The sequence below is a fragment of the Pseudophryne corroboree genome, chromosome 5 (genome assembly GCF_028390025.1).
Source record: "Pseudophryne corroboree isolate aPseCor3 chromosome 5, aPseCor3.hap2, whole genome shotgun sequence".
NCBI lineage: Eukaryota > Metazoa > Chordata > Amphibia > Anura > Myobatrachidae > Pseudophryne > Pseudophryne corroboree.
Genome location: NC_086448.1, coordinates 450,223,604 through 450,244,460, shown reverse-complemented (window position 1 = coordinate 450,244,460; position 20,857 = coordinate 450,223,604). Strand labels below are relative to the sequence as shown.

The 20,857-nt window shown below is 44.7% G+C and overlaps 1 protein-coding gene and 1 long non-coding RNA gene across 3 annotated transcripts in view; one reads left to right on the top strand and one right to left on the bottom strand.

Annotated features, from left to right (window-relative positions):
* Positions 1-10,504, bottom strand: part of LOC134927856 (uncharacterized) — a 66,520-nt gene extending 56,016 nt beyond the window's left edge. The window contains exon 1 of the long non-coding RNA XR_010177753.1: positions 10,411-10,504. This is a non-coding gene — a long non-coding RNA (uncharacterized LOC134927856). The remainder of the gene's footprint in view (positions 1-10,410) is intronic.
* Positions 1-20,857, top strand: part of CTNNAL1 (catenin alpha like 1) — a 560,796-nt gene that overhangs the window by 84,128 nt on the left and 455,811 nt on the right. The window lies entirely within an intron of this gene.

Sequence of the window (20,857 nt, the reverse complement as noted above, 5' to 3'; positions counted from 1 at the left end):
AATTGATGTATTAATGTGGTTCCGCATACTGTACCTTAAACTGATAGAGCGTGACATGTGGGTGCTTGGTTATTGGATGTCTGTGACCTGTGGTGATATGAATGCTGTGGGCCAGGTTACAATTTATCACCACTCACATGACCATTAGGAAGGCATGGTTCTGATCTACAATAGCCCTTTAAATGATGTGTACAGGAAAGAACTGACCCTGGCAAGTGTAAGATTTAGGAGTATATTTACTAAAGCGTGGGTTCTTAGAAGTGGAGCTGTTGCACATAGCTATGAGTCAGATTCTACTTATTTATCTAGCAACCAATCAGATTCTAGCTATTATCCTCAAGAAGGTGCAAGATAAATGATAAATAGAATCAGATTGATAGCTATGGGCAACAGCTCCACTTCTAATCTTGAGGATAATAGCTAGAATCTGATTGGTTGCTATAGGCAACATCTCCACTTCTAAAAACCTGCACTTTAGTAAATATACCCTTTAGTGTTTGTCAGAATAAGTTTGCCAGGCTGAGAGAGGTATATTTTTTGGAAGGAAATTTTTTTCAAATGGGCTTTTCTCATTTTAAGAGTTATTAAATTATCCGTTGCAATTCTACATTTCAAAGGATACGCATTAAATGCAGTACTATGTTCTAAGTAGTTTGACCAGCATATTGTGCCACAAAAGTTATTTACAAGGCATATCGAAGGCATTATCAGTGAGCATAGTGTATTAAAACACTTCGGTGTAAATTCTATAAGAATAAATACCTGGTGTTAAATGAACAATATTTAAAACTAAACAAATATTCATCCTGATAAACAGTATGTACTGTGCATACAGTTTCAATACCCAACTTTATACAACTCAATATCCAGAAATTACAAGCTCCATGTCTGTGGTTTAAGGCAGAGTGCGTTGCCCATTAGTACCCTACACAATGTAATGCGATGGGTTGCAGGTAACATGCCGGCTGTCAGGATCCTGGCGTTCAGGATACCGACGCTGAAATCCCGACAATACAGACAACCGGAATCCTGGCGCAGCAGGGATATTCCTACTCCTGGGTGTCCAAGACACACACAGAGTGAAAATAGATCATGTGGTGAGAGCGCAGCGAGCCCGCAAGGGGACTCTTAGCGCTCATCCCACTACCGGAATTCTGGTGGACACTGTCAGGATATTGCGAGGTGGCAACCCGTCCACCGGTCATTCATATCTATTCCAATGCGATATCCCACTAAAGATTTAATACAAGTTCTAGTGTGTACAATGATATATAATTTTCAGATAACAACAAACAGCCAAGTACTATAACTAGCAGGATGTAATGCTGAGTAGAATTCAATAGAGCCTACTTTTGTTTTCTACAAGAAGATGTGGACTTATTTAACATGAAGTGAATAGTAATTCAGGAGGTTTATTTTAGGGATGGCCATTTATGGATTAACAGTCGATGGTATAGAACCATTCAGAGGGGAACCATCAATGGTTTCACCCAATGATGGTCATACCTGCTCTGTGTTACTCTACCCCTTTCACATCGCACTAAAAACCCGGTATCGACACGGCATATTGCCGTGTCGAAACGGGTCAGTGTGCGATGTGAAAGGTCCTTTGCAGAATTAGCGGGTCGCCTGACCCGGTAATTCAACCCGGTAAAAAAGAAGGGTTATTACCGGGTTGAATACCGGGCCAGGTGCAGTGTGAATGGGAGCTGTTCCGATGTGACACGGTTCCCATTCACAGCATAGGGAGAGGAGGCGCAGGAGATGAGCTCATCTCCCAGCGGGCCAATCGGAACCAGGGGGCTAATCTTCACATATGTGTCAGGGGCAGAGCTAGGTTCCTTGTCCCAACACCAAGTAGGGGAAATAAAAAAGCCATTAGTGGGCTCTGTAACAAATAATATTGCCATTTAACCATCAATGGGATTTGTTTCTTTTGCAGAATTGATCTGTGGGGAAAATTTTACATATGCCAAAATAAAAAATGTGCTTTTTCCCTGGAACTGTGTGGATTCTGTTTGTTCCTTGTGGAATAGGAGACTATAACATCTTAAACTGGGTACACACTATCAGATAAATGCTCCAGTCCGACGGAACGATTATTAGATCAACTTCTTACTCAATGTGTACTTTCTTTTGATCTACTTAATGAGGTCAGGAAAATATGGCATTTACAGCACACGCTATATCATCCTCCTGATCTGAGCATTGTAGGAGCGTTTGAAGTCCGTTATCGGCTTGAAATGCTCTAATGCTTCTGCATACTCACTATCCAGTTATTCTGCTGTTCAGACAGTTATCGGCTGATTGACTCAATAATTGCATAGTGTTACTCGACTTTAGTCTGAGTACCTCTTTTTCACACAAATCTCAGGTCTGACCCAGGATTTGTAACTGTTCAAATCCGGGTCAAACCCGGGACATACCCCTTTACACCATGGTGCCAACTCGTGTTATTCCTGGGTCACGCCATTCACACTACAGATTGGTGCAGTTCCGGCGCTTGGAGATGACATTGTCTCCAAGCTCCAGGAAATCTTTCTCTCCTCATGCTCTAAACGGGTCACTGCAGCTCACCTGGGTCCTTCCTAGGTAAAACCCTGCTACCTGGGAAGGATTGCTGGGTAACTAGAGTCAGGGTTTTTTTTTTTTTTGGCGGGGAACCCTTTTCTAACTGATAATTAATCCCGGGTTGATAATGTGTTTACGTGCAAAAACCCAAGATTTTTAGGTCATTGGAAAAGGGGTATAGGTCACCAAACTCCTTGGAGGTCACATGCACATGATGCCAGATTTAAGAGCAGAGGCGGGTTATATAGTAAGAATTCTCCACAATCTCTCTGCCCGTTTACTTATGTGGTGTGTTTACAAGGTAGTCACATGAAACTTGGCAAACTGTCAGTCATTGATAGCGCCGGTTTAATTCAAAACTAGCAAGAAAAAATGAACCTCTGTGTACATCATCTTAGAGGTAACCACAATGCCAGTCTACTGCATCGCAGAGAGGAGGGGGCCGCACGGACCCTGGACACAGGCCCCCTCCTCTCTGAAACTGCCCCTGCATTTGTGTCTAAAGAAATAAAAAAATTTTAGATAGGATTGTGCTTTTAGTGTCTTTTTACAATTCATGTGCAAATAAAATATAGCCCTTCTGCTAGCAAATATGAAAGCCTGCTACATGTTTTTTGTTGTTTTCAGACGGTTTATAGATGTCTGTGTAAATTTCACCTGTGATTAATTTGTATGCTTTTAGGTAATGAGAGTAATTTTGTACATTGTACATTTCTGCCTCCAGACTTTTAGTGAGAATGGAAACTACTGTCATTAAAAGACCTGTTACCGAAGTACTTTTAATTTTTTATGTCCTCTTTAGTGTACATTCGCGGCATCATGTTCATTTTTTTTTCTTCTTTTAACATTTGTGCGTCTATGTGAATTGTAATTTCATGCTTTCTCCTCCAGTCACAGAGCTTCTCCTTATTTACATCAGACGATCTGATATGAGAGAACTTTAAAGCATATTCTCTTCAGTTCATACACACAAACACCTGCAAGTCATGGTGTAAATCTTAGGGCTGAAGAAACTTCCCTTGACAGATTGTGTTACAAGCTACAGTACCTTACATAGCCCTTTGCGAACATATTGAATCAGTTTCCACATTCTGCTGCTTATTCTGTGGAATTGGTTGTATTACATACTGTATAACTTGATTTTAATCAGTTCAGTGTGTGTATATTCAGAAAAGATATATACATTGAGTTGTTTTTTTTTTTCTTTTTGCACACTTTGTTATTTTTAAATATGATTCATTAGTTGAATCTAAGATCCATATGTCAATGACGTGTGGTGGTATCTATGCTAGGGAGGCACTGGCTAGTATCAGAGTCAGATTTACACACACACACAGACTGAATGATTTGATGGTACTTTTTGACTATAAAAATGATTAGAATAATACAAAGTTGATATGAATAATGCAAAGATGATATTTATAAGTTAGAAATATTTTCTTTGTGTTATTCTAATCATTTTTATACTCCAAACTCTAGAGTGTATTGGAGTATAGCAGGTGAGGTTCTGCCTACCCTCACGACACGTTTCTGCTAACAAGGAGTCCTGGCAGTGATGATATGGCCCACACCAGAGCCCTGATCTCAACATCATCGGGTCTGTCTGGGATTACATGAAGAGTCAGGAGGATGCGAGCAAGCCTACATCCACAGAAGATCTGTGGTTAGTTCTCCAAGATGTTAGGAACAACTTCCCTTCAGAGTTCCTTCAAAAAAACTGTGCAAGTGTACCTAGAAGAATTTATGCTGTTTTGAAGGCAAAGGGCGGTCACACCAAATATTGATTTGATTTAGATCTGTTCATTCACTTTGCATTTTGTTAATAGATAAAAAATAAACTATTAACACCTTTTATAGCATTCTTACTTTTGCAGGATTTTTTCCACACCTGCCTAGAATGTTTGCACGGTACCGTGTGTGTAAAATAAATATTTTTATATATATATATATATATATATATATATATATATATATGTATGTATGTGTGTATGTGTGTGTATATAATAAGAATTTACTTACCGATAATTCTATTTCTCGTAGTCCGTAGTGGATGCTGGGGACTCCGTAAGGACCATGGAGAATAGCGGCTCCGCAGGAGACTGGGCACATCTAAAGAAAGCTTTAGGACTATCTGGTGTGCACTGGCTCCTCCCCCTATGACCCTCCTCCAAGCCTCAGTTAGGATACTGTGCCCGGACGAGCGTACACAATAAGGAAGGATTTTGAATCCCGGGTAAGACTCATACCAGCCACACCAATCACACCGTACAACTTGTGATCTGAACCCAGTTAACAGCATGATAACAGAGGAGCCTCTAGAAAAGATGGCTCACTACAGCAATAACCCGATTTTTTGGTAACAATAACTATGTACCAGTATTGCAGACAATCCGCACTTGGGATGGGCGCCCAGCATCCACTACGGACTACGAGAAATAGAATTATCGGTAAGTAAATTCTTATTTTCTCTAACGTCCTAAGTGGATGCTGGGGACTCCGTAAGGACCATGGGGATTATACCAAAGCTCCCAAACGGGCGGGAGAGTGCGGATGACTCTGCAGCACCAATTGAGAGAACTCCAGGTCCTCCTCAGCCAGGGTATCAATTTTGTAGAATTTTACAAACGTATTTACTCCTGACCAAGTAGCTGCTCGGCAAAGTTGTAAAGCCGAGACCCCTCGGGCAGCCGCCCAAGATGAGCCCACCTTCCTTGTGGAGTGGGCATTTACAGATTTTTGGCTGTGGCAGGCCTGCCACAGAATGTGCAAGCTGAATTGTACTACAAATCCAACGAGCAATAGTCTGCTTAGAAGCAGGAGCACCCAGCTTGTTGGGTGCATACAGGATAAACAGCGAGTCAGATTTTCTGACTCCAGCCGTCCTGGAAACATATATTTTCAGGGCCCTGACAACGTCTAGCAACTTGGAGTCCTCCAAGTCCCTAGTAGCCGCAGGCACCACAATAGGTTGGTTCAGGTGAAACGCTGAAACCACCTTAGGGAGAAACTGAGGACGAGTCCTCATTTCCGCCCTGTCCGAATGGAAAATCAGATAAGGGCTTTTACAGGATAAAGCCGCCAATTCTGACACGCGCCTGGCCCAGGCCAGGGCCAACAGCATGACCACTTTCCATGTGAGATATTTTAACTCCACAGATTTAAGTGGTTCAAACCAATGTGACTTTTGGAACCCAAAAAACTACATTGAGATCCCAAAGTGCCACTGGAGGCACAAAAGGAGGCTGTATATGCAGTACCCCTTTTACAAACGTCTGAACTTCAGGGACTGAAGCTAGTTCTTTTTGGAAGAAAATTGACAGGGCCGAAATTTGAACCTTAATGGACCCCAATTTCAGGCCCATAGACACTCCTGTTTGCAGGAAATGTAGGAATCGACCCAGTTGAATTTCCTCCGTCGGGCCTTACTGGCCTCGCACCACGCAACATATTTTCGCCAAATGCGGTGATAATGTTTTGCGGTTACATCCTTCCTGGCTTTGATCAGGATAGGGATGACTTCATCCGGAATGCCTTTTTTCCTTCAGGATCCGGCGTTCAACCGCCATGCCGTCAAACGCAGCCGCGGTAAGTCTTGGAACAGACAGGGTCCTTGTTGGAGCAGGTCCCTTCTTAGAGGTAGAGGCCACGGATCCTCCGTGAGCATCTCTTGAAGTTCCGGTTACCAAGTCCTTCTTGGCCAATCCGGAGCCACGAATATAGTGCTTACTCCTCTCCATCTTATCAATCTCAGTACCTTGGGTATGAGAGGCAGAGGAGGGAATACATACACTGACTGGTACACCCACGGTGTTACCAGAGCGTCTACAGCTATTGCCTGAGGGTCCCTTGACCTGGCGCAATACCTGTCGAGTTTTTCCCAACGGTTTATAATCATGTGGAAGACTTCTGGGTGAAGTCCCCACTCTCCCGGGTGGAGGTCGTGCTGAGGAAGTCTGCTTCCCAGTTGTCCACTCCCGGAATGAATACTGCTGACAGTGCTATCACATGATTTTCCGCCCAGCGAAGAATCCTTGCAGCTTCTGCCATTGCCCTCCTGCTTCTTGTGCCACCCTGTCTGTTTACGTGGGTGACTGCCGTGATGTTTTCCGACTGGATCAACACCGGCTGACCTTGAAGCAGAGGTCTTGCTAAGCTTAGAGCATTGTAAATGGCCCTTAGCTTCAGGATATTTATGTGAAGTGATGTCTCCAGGCTTGACCATAAGCCCTAGATATTCCTTCCCTGTGTGACTGCTCCCCAGCCTCGCAGGCTGGCATCCGTGGTCACCAGGACCCAGTCCTGAATGCCGAATCTGCGGCCCTCTAGAAGATGAGCACTCTGCAACCACCACAGGAGGGACACCCTTGTCCTTGGTGACAGGGTTATCCGCTGATGCATCTGAAGATGCGACCCGGACCATTTGTCCAGCAGGTCCCACTGGAAAGTTCTTGCGTGGAATCTGCCGAATGGGATTGCTTCGTAGGAAGCCACCATTTTACCCAGAACCCTTGTGCATTGATGCACTGAGACTTGGCTCGGTTTTAGGAGGTTCCTGACTAGCTCGGATAACTCCCTGTCTTTCCCCTCCGGGAGAAACACCTTTTTCTGGACTGTGTCCAGGATCATCCCTAGGAACAGAAGACAAGTCGTCGGAACCAGCTGCGATTTTGGAATATTGAGAATCCAATCGTGCTGCTGCAACACTACCTGAGATAGTGCTACACCGACCTCCAACTGTTCCCTGGATCTTACCCTTATCAGGGAATCGTCCAAGTAAGGGATAACTAAAATTCCCTTCCTTCGAAGGAATATCATCATTTCGGCCATTACCTTGGTAAAGACCCGGGGTGCCGTGGACCATCCATACGGCAGCGTCTGAACTGATAGTGACAGTTCTGTACCATAAACCTGAGGTACCCTTGGTGAGAAGGGTAAATTTTGACATGTAGGTAAGCATCCTTGATGTCCCGAGACATCATGTAGTCCCCTTCTTCCAGGTTCGCAATCACTGCTCTGAGTGACTCAATCTTGAATTTGAACCTCTATGTAAGTGTTCAAAGATTTTAGATTTAGAATCGGTCTCACCGAGCCGTCCGGCTTCGGTACCACAACAGTGTGGAATAATACCCCGTTCCCTGTTGCAGGAGGGGGGTACCTTGATTATCACCTGCTGGGAATACAGCTTGTGAATGGCTTCCAAAACTGTCTCCCTGTCAGAAGGAGACATCGGTAAAGCCGACTTTAGGAAAACGGCGAGGGGGAGACGTCTCGAATTCTAATTTGTACCCCTGAGATATCACCTGAAGGATCCAGGGGTCTACTTGCGAGTGAGCCCACTGCGCGCTGAAATTCATTGAGACGGGCCCCCCACCGTGCCTGATTCTGCTTGTAAAGCCCCAGCGTCATACTGAGGGCTTGGCAGAGGCGGGAGAGGGTTTCTGTTCCTGGGAACTGGCTGATTTCTGCAGCCTTTTTCCTCTCCCTCTGTTACGGGGCAGAAATGAGGAACATTTTGCCCGCTTGTCCACGAAAAGACTGCGCCTGATAATACGGCGTCTTCTCATGTTGAGAGGCGACCTGGGGTACAAACGTGGATTTCCCAGCTGTTGCCGTGGCCACCAGGTCTGAAAGACTGACCCCAAATAACTCCTCCCCTTATTAAGGCAATACTTCCAAATGCCGTTTGGAATACGCATCACCTGACCACTGACGTGTCCATAACCCTCTACTGGTAGAAATGGACAACGCACTTAGACTTGATGCCAGTCGGCAAATATTCCGCTGTGCATCACGCATATATAGAAATGCATCTTTTAAATGCTCTATAGGCAAAAATATACTGTCCCTATCTAGGGTATCAATATTTTCAGTCAGGGAATCCGACCACGCCAACCCAGCACTGCACATCCAGGCTGAGGCGATTGCTGGTCGCAGTATAACACCAGTATGTGTGTAAATACATTTTAGGATACCCTCCTGCTTTCTATCAGCAGGATCCTTAAGGGCGGCCATCTCAGGAGAGGGTAGAGCCCTTACAAGCGTGTGAGCGCTTTATTCACCCTAGGGGGTGTTTCCCAACGCACCCTAACCTCTGGTGGGAAAGGATATAATGCCAATAACATTTTAGAAATTATCAGTTGTTATCGGGGGAAAACCACGCATCATCACACACCTCATTTAATTTCTCAGATTCAGGAAAACTACAGGTAGTTTTTCCTCACCGAACATAATACCCCTTTTTGGTGGTACTCGTATTATCAGAAATGTGTAAAACATTTTTCATTGCCTCAATCATGTAACGTGTGGCCCTACTGGAAGTCACATTTGTCTCTTCACCGTCGACACTGGAGTCAGTATCCGTGTCGGCGTCTATATCTGCCATCTGAGGTAACGGGCACTTTAGAGTCCCTGACGGCCTATGAGACGTCTGGACAGGCACAAGCTGAGTAGCCGGCTGTCTCATGTCAACCACTGTCTTTTATACAGAGCTGACACTGTCACGTAATTCCTTCCAACAGTTCATCCACTCAGGTGTCGACCCCCTAGGGGGTGACATCACTATTACAGGCAATCTGCTCCGTCTCCACATCATTTTTCTCCTCATACATGTCGACACAAACGTACCGACATACAGCACACACACAGGGAATGCTCTGATAGAGGACAGGACCCCACTAGCCCTTTGGGGAGACAGAGGGAGAGTTTGCCAGCACACACCAAAGCGCTATATATATATATACAGGGATAACCTTATATAAGTGTTTTTCCCCTTATAGCTGCTGTATTGTTAATACTGCGCCTAATTAGTGCCCCCCTCTCTTTTTTAACCCTTTCTGTAGTGTAGTGACTGCAGGGGAGAGCCAGGGGAGCTTCCCTCCAACGGAGCTGTGAGGGAAAATGGCGCCAGTGTGCTGAGGAGATAGGCTCCGCCCCTTTTTCGCGGACTTTTCTCCTGCTTTTTTATGGATTCTGGCAGGGGTTAAAATTCATCCATATAGCCCTGGGTGCTATATGTGATGTATTTTCGCCAGCCAAGGTGTTTTTATTGCTGCTCAGGGCGCCCCCCCTAGCGCCCTGCACCCTCAGTGACCGAAGTGTGAAGTGTGCTGAGGAGCAATGGCGCACAGCTGCAGTGCTGTGCGCTACCTTGGTGAAGACAGGATGTCTTCTGCCGCCGATTTTCCGGACCTCTTCTGTCTTCTGGCTCTGTAAGGGGGCCGGCGGCGCGGCTCTGGGACCCATCCATGGCTGGGCCTGTGATCGTCCCTCTGGAGCTAATGTCCAGTAGCCTAAGAAGCCCAATCCACTCTGCACGCAGGTGAGTTCGCTTCTTCTCCCCTTAGTCCCTCGATGCAGTGAGCCTGTTGCCAGCAGGTCTCACTGAAAATAAAAAACCTAAACTAAAACTTTCACTAAGAAGCTCAGGAGAGCCCCTAGTGTGCACCCTTCTCGTTCGGGCACAAAGATCTAACTGAGGCTTGGAGGAGGGTCATAGGGGGAGGAGCCAGTGCACACCAGATAGTCCTAAAGCTTTCTTTAGATGTGCCCAGTCTCCTGCGGAGCCGCTATTCTCCATGGTCCTTACGGAGTCCCCAGCATCCACTTAGGACGTTAGAGAAATATATATATATATCAGCTTTATTGGCCAGGTGTACTTCGAATTCTTTGTGGTACAATGCATCGCCAAACAGCAACATGAAAGGGGAATACATGGCATAAGAAGGGGGAAAAACGTAGCATATATATTCTTATTTCATTATTTAAAATAAAAAATACAGACAGTGTGCACCAGTTTTCAAAAAAAGTAACATGCTGTGCTGTCTTATCTACTGTACATACTGGTTTCATACTTTCTAACATTCCTTATTTAGCAGATTAGTCGCTGTTTGAGGAGGCTGTCCTGCTGTTCTGACAGTCAGCATGTCTGACCCAATTGCCAGGAAGTTGGGAGGTGTTGCCATGGTGACTGGGTGCTACTCAGATCTGCCACTGATGTGTGGGAGGGGTTCAGAGTGCCCTAAAGCTTCTGCAGCTTCCCCAGTATGTATGGACACAGCCCTAATTTTTGTAACGGCAGTGTTGGTACATAATTTTGTTTTACGTTTTTAAAGCTATATTGTAGGCCTACATCTTTTTAAGAGTCACAAAGTGGTGGTCATTTAGAGTTGGACGTATTTGCGTCCAACTTGCAGACGTAGACTGCTTCAAGATTAGCACACTTTTTATTTTAAGTTGCACATATCTTACGATCTGTAAGAAGATATGCTTAAAAAATACTGTTTAAACTAAAAGCATACTTGAGATGCAAATTACATTTTAAGTGGGGGGTGGAGAACTGCAAACACTAGCACACAATCCAGTATGTTCTGTACACTAGCCTACTGATTTATTTATTTATTTATTTATTTATTAAACGCCCAGTGTTTGGGTAACAAAAAGAAAAAAAGGTTAGTTACCACAGATCTTTGCGGCATAACCTCACAATCATGAACATGACTTTACTGTAACCTGCATAATATTTTACACACTGCTTCCAATCTCTGTTCCACCTCTCCAGCTGTAAATGTCACCTGCAAAGCAAAAATCTTAACAGGTACAGGTATACATGTTTTTTTGTTGTTGTACATGAGTAGTACAACTTGTACATTTTGGGGTGAATTCAATTAGGTGCAAGGGTTGGCGAGTGGGGGTAAAGATCCGTGTTTCACACACGGACCTGTTCAGTTATTCAGCATGAGGTAAACCCTGGGTAAAAATGAGTTGTCCCAAAGAGTTTGCGCTAAGTGCGAGGGGTTTTCTCACACGTCAAAAAAGCAGTCTCTGCATTTTAATGCAGAGTTTACCTTGCAGTTCGTGAGGATAAAAAAATCCTGTCTCTGGGGATAAGCGCAAGGTTCCCGCAGTTAATTGAATAGGGCAGGTTTACTCCGCTCCTATTTGAATCCCCCCCCTGTAATGGTCTAAAAAAAACCTGCGTATGTGTTTTGTAGCTATTCAAAAATTAGCTTTGGTATATTTTTTATAAAGCATTTTAAATGAACATTAATTCTAATTAAAAGTATGGTTGCTGTCCTGGAGGATATACTGTATGTATAATTTGTTGAAACATTCCCTCATATAGCAGGGCCTGTACTTACACTACCTTCTGTATTTTGTTTGAAGAGGTTTATGTAAAGCTGTTGGTAATGGAAATCTAGGTTCTTTCTCTTGAAGGCCATATATGGAACTACTAAGGAGTGTAATAACCTACTATTGTTTTTATGACTGTATTTTGTGTTTTATTTGCAATTGTGGCCATGATCAGCATCTGAGATAGATTGGACTAGATGTGATTTACAGTTGTGCTCATAAGTTTACATACCCTAGCAGAATTTGTGATTTATTTTTGGCCATTTTGTCAGAGAATATGAATGATAACTCACAAACTTTTATTTTACTCATGGTTAGTGGTTGGGTGAAGCCATTTATTGTCAAACAACTGTGTTTACTCTTTTTAAATCATAATGACAACAGAAACTACCCAAATGACCCTGATCAAAAGTTTACATACCCCAGTTCATAATACCGTGTATTGCCCCCTTTAACATCAATGACAGCTTGAAGTCTTTTTTTGTAGTTGTGGATGAGGCTCTTTATTTTCTCAGATGGTAAAGCTGCCCTTTCTTCTTGGCAAAAAGCCTCCAGTTCCTGTAAATTCTTGGGCTGTCTTGCATGAACTGCACGTTTGAGATCTCCCCAGACTGGCTCAATGATATTGAGGTCAGGAGACTGAGATGGCCACTCCAGAACCTTCACTTTATTCTGCTGTAGCCAATGACAAGTCGACTTGGCCTTGTGTTTTGGATCATTGTCATGTTGGAACGTCCAAGTACGTCCCATGCGCAGCTTCCGGGCTGATGAGTGCAAATTTTCCTCCTGTATTTTCTGATAACATGCTGCATTCATCTTGCCATCAATTTTGACAAAGTTTCCAGTGCCTTTGTAGCTCACACATCCCCAAAACATCATTGATCCACCTCCGTGTTTCACAGTAGGAATGGTGTACCTTTCATCATAGGCCTTCTTGACTCCTCTCCAAATGTAACGTTTATGGCTGTGGCCAAAAAGTTCAATTTTGGTCTCATCACTCCAAATGACTTTGTTCCAGAAGTTTTGAGGCTTGTCTCTGTGCTGTTTGGAGTATTGTAAGCGGGATGCTTTGTGGCATTTGCGTAGTAATGGCTTTCTTCTGGCGACTCGACCATGCAGCCTATTTTTCTTCAAATGCCTCCTTATTGTGCATCTTGAAACAACCACACCACTTTTTTTTCAGAGAGTCCTGTATTTCAGCTGAAGTTATTTGTGGATTTTTCTTTGCATCCCGAACAATTTTCCTGGCAGTTGTGGCTGAAATTTTTGTTGGTTTACCTGACCGTGATTTGGTTTCCACAGAATCCCTCATTTTTCACTTCTTAATTAGAGTTTGAGCACTGCTGATTGGCATTCTCAATTGCTTGGATATCTTTTTATATTCCTTTCCTGTTTTATACAGTTCAATTACTTTTTCCTGCAGATCCTTTGACAATTCTTTTGCTTTCCCCATGACTCAGAATCCAGACATGTCAGTGCAGCACTAGATGAAAGATGCAAAGGTCTTTCAGGAGTCCAGAAACTCACTGACCTTTTATGCACACACACTGATTACAAGCAAACAGATCACAAGTGAGGATGGTTACCTATAGTAGCCATTCAAACCCGTTTGTGTCAACTTGCGTGCATGTTATCAGGCCAAAATCTCCAGGGTATGTAAACTTTTGATCAGGGTCATTTGGGTAGTTTCTGTTGTCATTATGATTTAAAAAGATTAAACACAGTTGTTTGACAATAAATAGCATCACCCAACCACTAACCATGAGTGAAAGAAAAGTTTGTGAGTTATCATTCATATTCTCTGACAAATGGCCAGAAAATCACAAATTCTGCTAGGGTATGTAAACTTACGAGCACAACTGTATATAAATCTGTTTTTGGTGTCCCCATATTGTCAGATTTTTACTTTTAATTATAATTTGCATCATTTCGGGTTGCAGAACTGTGGTAACACCTAGCATAATAATGACTACAGGTTGAATATCCCTTATACAAAATGCTTGGGACCAGAAGTATTGTGGATATCGTATTTTTCTGTACTTTGGAATAATTGAATACCATAATGAGATATCATGACGATGGGACCTAAGTCTAAAGGCCCATACACACTTGCCGATAAAATGAGCGACGTCACTAATTTTCCCCCTCCCTGACCAACATCGCTCATTTTATCGGCAAGTGTGTATGCCGCCAGCGACGACCGATGCACGGCCCCGCGGGTCAGCAACGATCGTCGCTGTCGCCAGTGCATGCATGCTGGATCTGGACTGTCATCTACGACCTGCATGCAGGGCTGGCGGAGGCGTGACATCATTGAGCGATATCTGCGGTCATATCGCTCAGTGTGTACGGCTGCCGACCGGCCGGCCCGGGAGGGAAAACATTAGACTATGTCGCTCACAGAGTGACATTGTCTAATGTGTATGGACCTTAAGCACAGATTGCATTTATGTTTAATATACACCTTATACACAAAGCCTGAAGGTAACTTTAGTCAATATTTTTAATAACTTTGTGCATTAAACAAAGTGTGTGTGTGTGTGTGTACATTCACACAATTAATTTATGTTTCATATACACCTTATACACAGCCTGAAGGTCATTTAATACAATATTTTTAATAAATTTGTGTACTAAACAAAGTTTGTGTGCATTGAGCCGTCAGAAAACAAAGGTTTCACTATCTCCGTCTCACTCAAAAAATTCCGTATTTCAAAATATTTGGATATGGGATACTCAACCTGTATTAATTATTGGCAATGCAGCAATATTTAATGTGGTGATAAACAAAAGCACAACTCTGTCCACCACCAAATAACTGAACCGAAGGATGCCAGGTAAGCCATACCTCCCAAATGTCCCGATTCCAGCGGGGCAGTCTCGCTGCTCTGACACTGTCCCGCTGTCTCACCCACGAGCCACAGGTTGTGAGAGCCTGTAATCACTGCTGCCCTGTTCTGTAAAGTAGCTAGTGATTACTGAATACAGCTGTGTGCGTGTGCACGGCATGTAACAGTGCAGGGAGATGTGCTGGGGGCTGTCCAGCTGCTCGGGGAGCGCTGTGCATGTCCCCAAAATGACGATAATGGGGGTTGTGCAGCAAGGCCATGGCTCTCCACCTGAGGTCACGTCCCCTTTTTGGAACATGGGCATGCGAGGTCCCGCTTTCATGGCTTCAAAAGTTGTGAGGTATGCATAAGCACAACTTAATTAAAAAAAAAAAAAAATCTGAATTTCTCAATAAGAAACTTTTGGCCTAGGGGTTCTGTGAAAAGAATACTGATACTCTAGAGCAGTGATTTTCAACCTTTCTCGACTCGCGGCATGCCTAACAAGACTTTAAAATTCTCAAGGCACGCTATCAGTTACCCTTGGGGGGTAAAAACAACATATGTCCCCACAGATATCAAATACATTGGCCTCAACATTTATCAAACACACTGGCCCCCACAATAAATCCACACTGCCCCCCGCCACACACACACAGTAATGGCACACACGCTGCCCCCTCACAGCCCCCACAGTAATGGCACACACTGCCCCCTCCTCCCCTGTAATAGTATAGTACTCACAGACCACACTGTAATGTCAGCCCAAAGTCCTGTATATCTGACCTGTAGTAGGATTATGATGAGCACGGCAGTGCAGGGCAGTCCGCTCGCTGCAGCATACACCAGCACCAAGCGCTGGCGGGAATGAGACGTAGCATAAGTGACCTTTCAGCACGCCACCATAGGTCACGGACTGGGCAGCAGGAGAGCTGACTGTGCTGCCCGTGCACGACGGCAGGAGAAGGATCCATGTATCACTGGCGGGCGACGGTGGAGCACTGTCGGCGGGCGGCGGAGCACTGTGCAGGGCATCTCTGGTGGCTGGTGAGCTGCGTGAGCGGCAGGCTGCGGCACACCTGACAACCGCTGGCGGCACACTAGTGTGCCGCGGCACAGCGGTTGAAAAAACGCTGTTCTAGAGCCCCAGGATTCCAGAAAGTTTGGAAACCACTGTCATAAGACACTGTTAAGAGATGTGAAAAGATTACTTTACTTTAAAGCAGGTGAGAGGAATTGCTTAGTCTCACTTTACATCTTTAGGCTACAGTGGGGCTCCTGTAAAGACTCAATCTGAAATGCTGACCTTTATTGTTCACAAAAAAATAAACAAGCCCAAAAAAATATGCGTTTTGTGCACTATGCAGAGCTGCGGGTATCTTAAGCTGTCTTAATCATTTAACACATATTATTAATGTCTGATCGTGTACCAGGAGGAAGCCGTCTTATCTATCCATAAAATGTACGTGTGAAACCTTATTGTGCTTGTGCTACGCTAGGAAATGCTCTTATGCAAATTTACTGTGTATGCAAAATAGCGCACTTTGGGCCTGATTTGGAAGCAAGGCAGAAAAAGCACATAGGGTTATATCTGGAACAAACCATTTTGCAGTGCAAGGGAAGGAAAATTTTTATATTATTTCTGTGCAGGAAAATACTGTCTGCTTTTACATGTAGCCCACAAATGTTACCATTATTCTTAAGGGGGGTACTCATGGCGCGATCGCTGCTTAAAATCTAAGCAATCTAACTAGATTGCTTAGATTTTAAGCAGCCATCACTCCGTGTGTACCCCTCACAGCGATAGCGATGCGCAGCGCTATCACTGGTGCTAGATTGGCCTGCATGCAGGCCAAACTAGCAGGTCGCTCACTTCACCCGCTGGGTGAAATGAGCGCCCCCCCCCCCCCGTCTTCCCCCGCACGCTCAGCACACATCGCGCTGTGCTAAGTGGGGGGGAGAGATGTGTGCTGAGCGAACCGCTCAGCACACATCTCTCCCCAAATCGGCCCGTGAATACGGACGGCCCTTTACACTGCAATTTATATTTAAGTTTGGACACACCCCATATCTAAATATCTCTGTACAAGTTACATCTGCCTCACCTGCAGTGCAACAAGGTTTTGCTCAGTTGCTTGCTTTTGTACTGTGCTGCCACATCAGAATAACCCCGTTTCTGTTAAAGAGCTGGACGCAACTGGAGGGGTTTATTGTCCTATAACCAATAGCACTCTTTCAGAAGCTCAATTACTGTATCTTGAGAAAGAACTTACTTTTTGGGCAATTTAACATTAGTGAAAGACTACGAATAGAGCCTGTCCTTGTGAAAACTAAAAATGTAAGTGATCGCTTTTGTGAAAATGCTAATGGCTCTATTACAAGTGAAAGCGGAGTGGCCACAGCAGATGTCTCCAATATCTGTTGCGGTACCCTCATAATGAATGGCCGTCTGAGTATTGCCCACAAATCTGAACTCGTATGTATCTAGCAACTAGTCAGTCTTGTTTCTATACAAAATCTACAAGATGTTATTTTTGTACTAGTCAATTGCAAATGTTTTACACACTAAGCATCTTTCCATGTGAGATTAGCAATCAAACTTTGAAGTACATCAGAATATTTGTAGCTGTATCTGCAGTTCTTTTATTCACTCATTTAAATTCCCTAAATATAGTGCCCTTGTGGAATATTTCCTAAATCTTTTACAGCAATCGAATCATATGTTTAAAGCAATTGCAGCACTTCCTATTACCATTTACATTTGTAGTACTTTTTTAATCCAACAGCAATTTTTTTGTGTTTTTTCCCCCCTGTTTTTAATATAATATTTTAGTAGTTTACCTTTCTTCTAGCTGTACATTGCAGGGGTGTAGTACGGCTGACCGGCGGTCTCCTGACCGCCGGTCAGCTTACCGCCGCCGGGATCCCGGCAGCATACCGCCCCATTGCAGCACATGAACAAAATACACACATCTTATCTTATATTAAATGCAAACATGTAAGGATACATTTCATGTGCACTTGAAGTATGCTGTGGTACATTGCATTCTTCATTACCAATTGCCCCTGTGTACCCTTTCTGTAGATCAATCTTATTAAATGCGTTTTAATTTTAATATCTACTTTAAATATGAATATGTTGATACTTTTTTTCTGTTATTCATTTTCCTCAATTATCTAAATTCTTAATTCTCAGCAAAATTTACTGAAAATGCCTCTACACTATCAACATGGTTAGTACCAGTATATGTGACATTGGGGGCATATTAAGAGAGGAGGGTGGCCGTGTGCAGTCTCTGTCCTGACCATCTCCTTCCTAGTAGGCTGTGACTGTGACTATGAGCACTAGGTAGTGCGCAGGTCTACGTGAAAATTGAACAGGGCTATTTTCCATACAGTGTGTGCAAAACGCCAAGAGCGAGACATGTGCACCACCTAGTGCTCAGAGTCCCTGTCACTGCCGCAGGACTCCAGAGAGGAAAGTATTGAAAAATAAGTGTGTGATGTGTGCCCCTCTGGACCGCACACACTGTGCCCATCATACATAAGGCACTGCATAATGTGATGGTTAGTCTTTACTTCAATACCTATGAGACCACCTGTAACATTAGTCTTTGATATCCCCATGGTTATTCCGCTTTGAGCGGGAAAATTTTACCTCACTGATTGTAGCATAGGACTCATTCCCTGGTCAGGCTAAACCCTATTCCACTGTCGTCTCTGGGTCATCTGAGCGGGCTACTTCTTCCTCCCTATCCAATAATCTCTCTGATGTTTTATCTGAAGAGAGGGGGATCATGCTGTCCTGTCAGTCCCTATATTAGGTGTTCCTGACATGGATTTTGCATTGCTAAATGATACCACTTCCCTTGTGGTTACTGGGTAACAAATCCTACAAATCACTGATAAGAGGATTCCCCTACTATGGTTAAGCAAACTGATATGTTAACACGTCAGAGGGTAATTAAAACTCTGTTACCACAATCTGACCATTAAGTGTACATCAGACAAGATTCCTGGTCTAATCCAGGGAAGACATTCCCCCTGTCTACAATGGGCATTAGCTCAATATCCTCCCCCTGCAGAGTTATCTAGCGAGTAGGTAATTCACTGCTAGTGAACTCATGTGTCACCCATCGGGTGTTGTCCACTCTGCCTCTCACCACTGTCCCCTCACTGTAGGAACCGACAGGTAAGCATGTGTAGGGATGCCTGAATTCTATTACTCCCGTACGGGTGTCGTACATAGACGACGATTGCATCCTCTTGGGGCTGCAAAATAGATTGATGACTGGATCAGGCATTAGAGGAAGAGCTGGCTGAGGATATATCTGACAATGCCAGACATTCCCTGTCTCACAATACCACTGCCACCTTTTTCTTCACCAGGAGGCATCCCCTGGGGTGGGCGTGTTGGCTGCCAAGGTGTCTAATACTGTTAGGCGCCGGGGTCCGCTCGTCGGTGCGGCCCGGCGCCTAGCAACCAGGGACGCCGTGCGCGTACAGCCGCCGGCTCCCTGGCAACGCTAGACGCCGGGCGCACGGAGCCGCTCTGACCTTAGCAACGGGGACGCCACGTTCGGCCGCGTTCCCCGTTGCTGGGTCTGTTCTAATTACATTGTGGTGTGCTGGCCGTGCAGCATGCAAGCTGCACGGCATTACCTGAGATTACCTTGTCTGGGTCCTGATTGGAGGGTTCCTGAATAAAGGCACTCTCAGGACTTCTTACAGATGCCGGTGATAGCTTCCTGTTTGCCTGTGTCAGCTACAGAGAGTTTCCAGTCCTGCTCAATCCGGTTGTTCCTGTCCTCAGTGATCCTGTACTCGGAAGTTTGTCATCTTTTCCTGGAGTCTGACCGAGCACCTTTAACATCCTGTGGTGTTCGTGAGTCGCGGCGCAGCCGTGTGTTGCGGCTTGTCCGCTTACTGTTTATTATTTAGTTTATTGGTGTTCTGGAGCTTTTGCGGAGGATTCCGCTCCCACAGATCCACTCTGGTATCCAGCGGTGCTGGATAGGAGTAACGGATCAGTGGATCCTTGGTTGTCCTTTTCCCTGGCGGCTAGTCCGCACATACCTTTGGTTTAAGTTAGTTAGCTTGTAACCCCTGGCCTGGTTGCTTAGTCAGAGGGCCCCTTGTTATCACCCTGTCTCGGATTTCCCTTTGTCTCCCATTAAGACCTGCGGGGGCATCGGGGTTGGGCAGACATAATCCGCCCTTCGAACGCGGCTGCCATGGGCTCAAGCAACCATAGTCTCGCAGGGGATTTCTGATAACACGGGCGAGACAACGGAGTTAGGGCGCCAGGGGTTACTAGGCTCTCCTGCTCCCACAACCAGCATATCTTCCCAGTACTCAGACCTCTGCCATAAGATCTCCTCTGGTCTGGAGTACGGGAATCATAACATTATCACCGGCCAGACAAAAGAAAAAATTTAAATTAACAGGAGTTAATTTTTTTTCACTTATTCAGTTGGGAGATTTTGTCGGCCTCATGAATCCCGCCGGTGTTGGGCCAAATCCTGGCCAGCTTCTAGTTAGTCAGATTCAAGAACTTACTCAGATGGTTCAGGATCTGTCCCTCCGGGTGAGGTCACAGGAAGATCTGTTACGGACTTCCCCAAGGGTCATCCCTGAACCAAAAATGCATCTGCCTGACCGTTTTTCTGGGGATAGAAAACAGTTTTTTAATTTTAAAGAGTCTTGTAAACTTTATTTTCGTTTAAGACCAGTCTCCTCAGGTACGGAGGCTCAGCGGGTTGGAATTATTATTTCTCTGCTTCAGGGGGATCCTCAGACCTGGGCTTTTGGTTTAAAGACAGACGATCCGGCCTTATCGTCTGTAGACGCCTTTTTAAAATCTTTAGGGCTATTGTATGACGACCCTGATAGAGAGGCATCCGCTGAGAGTCAGTTGCGTGCTCTTAGACAGGGTAGGAATCCCGCAGAGAATTATTGTACGGAGTTTCGCCGTTGGTCGAACGACTGTGGATGGAATGACCCAGCCCTACGCAGTCAGTTTCGCCTCGGCTTATCTGAATCTATAAAAGACAGTCTCCTTCAGTATCCCGCTCCTGAGACTCTCGATAAACTCATGGAGCTCTCTATTAAAATAGATCGTCGGCTCAGAGAGCGGAGGGCTGAAAAAGGGGCATCTGTCGGGTCTACTCCTTGTGTTCTTTCCATTCCTGTAGAAATGGAGGAGCCTATGCAGATAGGTCTCTCCAAATTGTCTCCTGAAGAAAAAACCAGGAGGCAAAATTCTGGTCTTTGTTTATACTGAGGAGGTAAGGGACATTTTGCCCGTAGTTGTCCGAACAAGTCGGGAA